The following is a 7,921-nucleotide window of genomic DNA, read 5'->3' on the forward strand; positions in this document are numbered from 1 at the left end:
GTCTATGGTCTGACCCTATATATATATATATATATATATATACTCAAATGGATTATTGAAAGCGAATTATGCATTTAATCGCCAATTTGAACTGCAGTCATCATTGTAAAACGACAAAAATGCACGGCGAATATTTAAGTAACGATTGACTTTAATAACATTATATTTTTCTTGCAGTTTATTACATAATTACAATTGCCCTATGTTTCACTAGTGTACATTATTCTGATTGGCTATAGTGTATCATTTGACTGGGCTTTAATATTCAATGAAGCGAGTTGCCTCCACAAAGCGCACGAAGAAATCGAGCGTGGGACAACTTGGTTTAATTATGCCATGTGCGACATGCATACAGTCAAAACTGTGTATTGTAAAAGGGGCGCCTACTAAATTCATGCACGAATAAATCCCAAATTATATTGTATTTTAGCCAAACCATCGAAAACCTATGCAGAATGATAATCGTAATTGCATGTATAAGAATTGAAACGCTCTTTTCTTCGCTTCATCGATGTAAGTAGGTCAGTTTTGGTATTTTATTCGGCTTTATGCAAATTAGTTCCTCACACAAAACATGCACATTTTCAACTAGAGATAACTAAACATCTTACATTTAAAAGACCGGAAAGCGCGTTCAAGATAACACTTTAATAGCTGCAGTAAAGTATCAAGGGGATACATAATGGTGAGCATTAATATACGATTCAATAAAAACTTAATTCAGATTTAACAAAAGTTGACCTTCAAATCTTCGCATAGAAGCTGATAATTTAAATTATAAATCTCTAATTCTAAATATCAAATCTAAAAAGATGATTTATAAAACAACATAACATTTAATGAGTTTCAAACTGTTCTTCAGTATTTATTCAGAAAAAGCAAGACAAATGAAAACAAAGTTAAGGACATATCACTTTCTGAAATGGTCAGAAGTGAGCGGGGTAATGTAAAACAATAATTCCTTATATTAACATTGTATTATGAAGTTTGGAACAATGTGCACAATTAAAACAACATATGCTTCAGTGATATATGAACCAGTTTCAATGAAATCTTTCAAAAAGTGTATATAATAACATATTTTCACCTTATAAACCACTTTCTTCTTGGGCTTTGGAAGTCCTTATTTTCTTGTTCTGTTCATAAATCCGTTGACACCAGCTGGAACCTACACTTCTGTAGTAGATAATGTTAGAGTCTTATTAAATATAACACACTAGAAACACTGAAAAAGTGATACTTTTGTGCAAGAAAAAATGTAAACAACTAGAGTACAAAATAGTACACTTGAGAAAAAATGTGTTTGTCAGAAACACTATGTCCCTTTCTGCGCCGCTTTGAAGCTATATATTTGACCTTTGACCTTGAAGAGGACTTTGACCTTTCACCGCTCAAAATGTGCAGCTCCATGAGATACACATGCATGCCAAATATCAAGTTGCTATCTTCAATATTGCAAAAGTCGTGGCAAATGTTAAAGTAGTTTGACGCAAACAAACAAACCAACAGACAGCGCAAAAACAATATAGTGGTGGGGGAAATAAAAAAGTATGGTGGGCCAGAAATGATAATTTAAAAATGAAAGATACATAAATATTGAAAACATGTTAATAAAAACCCTTTAATTTTATAGCGTATTATATATCAATGTGTTTGTTAAAGTGATATTTTACACTGCTTCCAAAAGTTTCAATCAAATTTATATTTGTCATCCTGGTCAACCATACTTTTCCCAACTATTTTTAGACTCAAGTTGTTTACATTTTTTTCTTACAAAAAATGATTTTGTTTTTCAGTGTTTTTAGTGTGTTATATTTAATCATACTCTAACATTATCTTCTACAGTAGTGTAGGTTCCAGCTGGTGTCAATGGATTTATGAACAAAAAATAAAAAAATAAGGACTTACAACGCACAAGAAGAAAGTGGTTTATAAGGTGAAATCATGTAATTATTTACTCTTTTGAAAGATTTCATTAGAACTGGTTCATGTATCACTGAAGTATAAGATATTATAGTTCTGCATATTGTTCCAAACTTAATATAGAATGCTAATATGAGGAATTATTATTTGACATTACTCTAACCACTTCTGACTATTTCAGAAAATGATATGTCCTTAAACAACAAAAACAAGTAACACAAATAAGAGGGCTAAGAGGCACTGGGTCGCTCTCTTGAGGGAAAGAGATGAAATTAAAGACGAATTAAACTCGTGTGCAAATAATTCAGAACATTTATATGACATAGGCTGACTTCAAGTCGAGGTTAAGATCTTCCAAAGTATTTAATATAAGCATATATAGAAAATTGCCCGACCTGGTTTTTAATACTGATTGACAAGAACCATTTTACAATACAAGAGTATCAAGGAAACATACGCTTTGACCAAAGTTCATGAAGATTGGAATAAAAATGCAACTTCTTGAGTTGTTACATGTTTACATTATAAACGAAAAGAGAAAACTGCTCCACCCCATGGCGGCCATTTTTACCCCACCTATCAGTACCAATTTCGAACTTGTCTGAAAAAATCAATTATACCAATTTTCTGACTAAGTTTCATAATGAAGACAATCCGCTTCCGGTTTTGAGTGAGCATCAATAAAAAGTGTAATTCTAAAAACTAAAAAAAACGCGTGTGAGGCACACAAATAACATTTGTGAGTGATGTGAAGTTTATTGAACAGGATGTGACATGTAAAAAAATAAAACGAGGTTTGTGACTTTGAGAAGGCCTTTCCTCAAGCTTTTGTTTTTTCTATTGACGGGTGGGGTGTGAGAAAGACCCTTGATATTGACATAATATGTGTATACACACATAAGGTCATTGTGATTGCCATTGTCATTGTCATTGTCTGGCGCCTCCGTGACGCATCAATAAACATGTTAATAGTTCACCGTGACAGTAGCTAAAGTGAACAAGAGTGTTTAAGGGTTTGTTGTGAATACTGTCCGTTAATCCCGTGTTAGTTGTGAAATCATGAACAAACGCCAGCATTCATCTACTGCGAGCGAGTTAACAGACAATAGCTCATTAGACTCGTCTGTATTCGAAAGTTTAAAGGGACAGAAGTCCAAGAAAGACTCGGAAAAGAAAAAAAATGAACATGAAAGTCCCATGCAACAATCTATGGAAGTTTATCAATGCGCTCAATAGAATCGCGGCTCGAAGAGATTAGTTCCAAGTTGTCTACAGTTCTTACGAAAAATGACACCTCCATTATTCGTACCATGATTAAGGAAACGTTTGATGAAGTCAAAGATAAATTTTTGAGCTAAGTCGTCAAAAGGTTGGAGATCAATGAATGCAACATATTCGACCAGACAAAGGAAATTGAATCGTTACATTGTCAAATAACCAGCAAAGACAAAAAGCTACAAGACCTGAAAACAAAGCTGAATGACTCAGGAAAGCGAACTGCAGAAATTTTAAATGAGCACGAGCAGTATAGCCGTAGAAACAATTTGCGAATTAAGGGTCTACAAGGAGACGAAGAATTTCAGTCCTCAATAGCGTTGACTTAACAGGTGTCGTCCCTTTTAAGTTCCAAGCTTGGTCTGCGCGTTGAAAAGGTGGATATAGACATAGCGCATAGGATAGGGAAATATCACCGAGAGAAGATCCGACCGGTCATCGTCAGGTTCATACGGCGCCAAACAAAATCGCATGTAATGCGAAATGCAAAGCTACTCAAAGGTTCCGGTATTTTCTTGAATGAAGACCTGACAAAATTGAACGCTGAAGTTCTAGCGTGCGTTAGGCTGAAGGACCCCGAGACGGTGGAGCGAGCGTGGTCGTTCGATGGGAAGCTTTATGCACGCTTCAGAGGTAAAGAGCGCTCTGAGATAATCGATTACGAACATTTTCAGACGTGGCTCAAAAAACCATGGCCGAAGGCGGTAGCTTCACTATCGTACGCCAGCAGGGTTTCAGCTAGCACAAATCGACGCCGGTAACATAGGGCTCTCCGTGTTAGAACTGACGGTGTTTTTTTTGTGTTATATCATATCATTAACAGTCTATATTCACGTATTTGTAATACGTGTGCAAACCAGTTTAATCATGACATTGTAACTAAACCACCCTAATATCTGTGCTGTGTGTTTTTTTTTATCCTGTTGTTCTCTAGGTTTTTTATTGTTTGTAATTTCCTAACTTAAGAATTTTTTTCTCTCTCTAATTCGATAAAGATAGGTACTTTTTTAAGCATATCATACTTATATAATCCATCTTAATCTATGTCTATTGTTATAAGACACAATCTCATACGGTGTAAGTTCACACATGCAACGTACGCACGCATGTACACACACACACACACACACGCTTGCGCGCGCGCACACACACACTTACACACCCATACACACGCACACATGCAAGTAGTAGTAATATATACTTTTATATTTGCTCATTTAGAGGCCTAGATACACTAATGAGGAATATAGCGTGATAAAACAATTGCCCATAATATGCCATTGTACAATATTATATTTGTAAAACATTAGTCGTTTGTTTATGTATGCATATTAGTATGGACCGAGTAGTATTGTAGCTTCGTTAAGTCGACAGGTGCCATGGTATTGTTTTTCTTGTTGTTGTTATTGTTTTATGACACAGCCCCCTTTTTTTGGTTACAGTGTAAATCGAGTACTAACGACTCGAAACACATAAACTGTTAACATTTTACAAACACACACTTTACACATACGCACGCGCACTCACACACCAACTAACGTGCACAGATGCACGCACGCGTGCGCGCACACACACACACGCACGCGCGCGCGCGCACACACGCACGCACGCACGCACGCACGCACACACACACACACACACACACACACACATGCAAGAAGTAGAATATATTACTTTTTCAACATTTAGAGCATATACGTTTACTCTATTGCAGTTTTTCCGGGTCTTTGTTTGGACTGAATCGCCTTGTAATAATTTTGAGAACATCTTACACCTGATGATTACTTATGAATAATTACAATATATTATTCTAAGTGAGTTTTTCCTTACATGTACCTTGTTGTTTCCACTTTCAAGTTGCATAAAACTTAAACCAAGGTACAAAGATTAAAATAACACTTTTTCTCCCCAAGATATTCTTCTTCATTGAAGAAGAGTACATAAGTAGGTTAAAGGGTATGATCTACCTTTATAACATATTTACTTTTTTAAATGCTTGTTTAATTATATGAAAGTATTATTTCTCCTTTTGCACATTTTTGATAATGCTTCCCTTCCTTTTTTGATTTCGCGGGAAGCGTTCTCAATTTTCCGTTTTTTACCATGTAGAGGAAACTCTTTGCTACTGACAATTTAAAAAAAATGTTCATATTATTATCCCATCTAAATGTATAATATATTTTTTAAACTTTATTTATACAAATATTGTTACCTGGTAAATATAAACTCCGATAACAGGCTAGGCTGGATCTATTTTTAATCACTTCAGATTTCTTGTAACACTTCAAAACCACCGGAATTGAACCGTGTTTACAATCGGACCACTCGATAATTACTTTAAACTTAACCTTTAGTAATTTTCCTCATAAACCAGGTCTTTGGAAACATAATAATTCTTTACTGTTAGACATTATGTATGTACAGGAAATCAACAACAAAAATGATGATATTAAACTTCAATACGCGCTACCCTTTTATAATTATCAAAATATAAACGATATTCCCGACAGTGAATTACAGTTTACGATAAGTGATCAACTTTTACTAGAAACCCTGCTTATGGAATTAAGGGGCAAATCTATTTCATATGGGTCTTTAAAAAAAAAAAGAAACAAAACTTATAGAAAGCAAATTATAAACAAGAATTAAAGAGTTGAAAGAAAACTTCCTAGATGAAAACTCTGAAGAACTTGAAAATTTGAAAACTGAAATAATTAATATTCAGAGCACACATTTAAAAGGATACATGCTAAGATCCAAATTCCAGTGGACTTAACAAGGTGAAAAGCCATCTAGATATTTTTGTAGCCTTGACAAAAATAATGCAATAACAACATCAATATATAAACTAAAAATGAAGATGATAGTGAAATAACTGACCACACCGGTCTCCTTAATTCAATAGCATCGTATTATCAGTCTCTTTATAAACACAATAATGATTGCATTAGTGAAGACTTTAATAACTATGTAAAAGACATAAATTGCCCAAAATTAAACCAGAGTGAGTCCATTTTTATCGAAGGTATTATAACTTTAGAGGAAGCTTCAACTGTTTTAAAAAAGATGTCAAATAATAAAAGCCCAGGCAGTTCTGGCTTCAGTGCAGAATTATATAAAATGTTTTGGAAAAAATTAGTACTTTTATTGTCAGATTCTTAAATGAAGCTTTTAAATGTGGTCATTTATCTGTAACACAAACTCAAGGTATCATAACCTGTATTCCAAAGGGTGAAAAATCTAGGCTTTATATGAAAAATTTGCGTCGAATTACTCTATTAAATACTGTTTATAAATTGCCTCTGGAGTAATAGCTAATAGATTTAAATTATTTATTGACAAGTTAAATCATAACGACCAGACGGGTTTTATTAAAGGGAGATACATAGGGGTAAATACTAGGTTAATTTATGACATTATGCACTATACTGAAGAAAACGAGATCCCAGGCTTACTTCTCTAATTTATTTTGAAAAGGCGAACGATTCATTGGCCTGGTCCTTTGTACAAAGTACACTTTCTTTCTTTAATTTCGGTCCTGACATAAAACGTTGGTTTGAGGTTTTATATAAAGATTCTAAATCAGCCGTTTCTCAGTGTGGGTACTTATCTAACTTTTCCCCTATTGAAAGGGGCTGCAGGCAAGGAGATTCCCTCTCATGTTACATTTTTATCCTCTGTGCCGAAGTTCTGTCACTTGTATTGAGAAATAACAATAATATAAAAGGTATAACCATTCAGGGAACTGTACGTTAATTGTTCCAGTTTGCTGATGATACTACTATTTTATAAGACGGTACCGAACAATCCCTAAATGAGACACTTACTGTTATACATAATTTTGCATATATTTCAGGCCTTAATGTTAATTTTGATAAAACAATTGTTGTATGGATTGGCAAGAACAAATATAGGTCATATATCATAAAAACCAAATGGAAACTAAATTGGATGCAACAAAGCTTTATAATGCTTGGAATACATTTCCATGTAGACCTGTCAAAAATGTTAACAATTAAATTACGATGAAAAAAATGTTAAAATGGAATGGAATTACATATTATAGCTACCATTTTAATAACCAATGACGTAAAAGTGCAGTGGTTCCAATATAGAATTACTCACAGAATACTTGGAACAAATAGTCTCTTAAATGAATAAATATATATTGTATTATACCCTGATGAGCTATGCGAAACGCGTTGGCTAAATCAATATATATTTAAAATCCCAGACAGGTGTTTTTACTTTTATTATATATATATATATATATATATATATATATATATATATATATATATATATATATATATATATATATATATATATATATATATATATATATATATATATATATATATATATATATACATATACACAATGGAAAATAAAAAAATAAAAATTAAAAAAAGTTTCATAATGATTTGCAAAAAAAGTATCTTTAAGGGTGTTCACAAGCTTCTTTTACTACATAAAATATATGGAAAATGACCCCACGGTGGCCATGTTTTTTGAAAGCCAGAACCAGTTTCAAACAAACTATACATATAGAGAAAACTGCCCCACCCCCTAAAAGCCATATTTTCCCACCGATCTTGACCATTTTCGAACTCGTCCATGAAATCAATAAAACCAATATTCTGACTAAGTTTCATGATAGGGAAATATGTGACTTACAATGTAACTTTATAGCCATGTCCGGAAAACTACCCCGCCCCCTGGC

Source organism: Dreissena polymorpha, chromosome 3, assembly GCF_020536995.1.
Source record: "Dreissena polymorpha isolate Duluth1 chromosome 3, UMN_Dpol_1.0, whole genome shotgun sequence".
NCBI lineage: Eukaryota > Metazoa > Mollusca > Bivalvia > Myida > Dreissenidae > Dreissena > Dreissena polymorpha.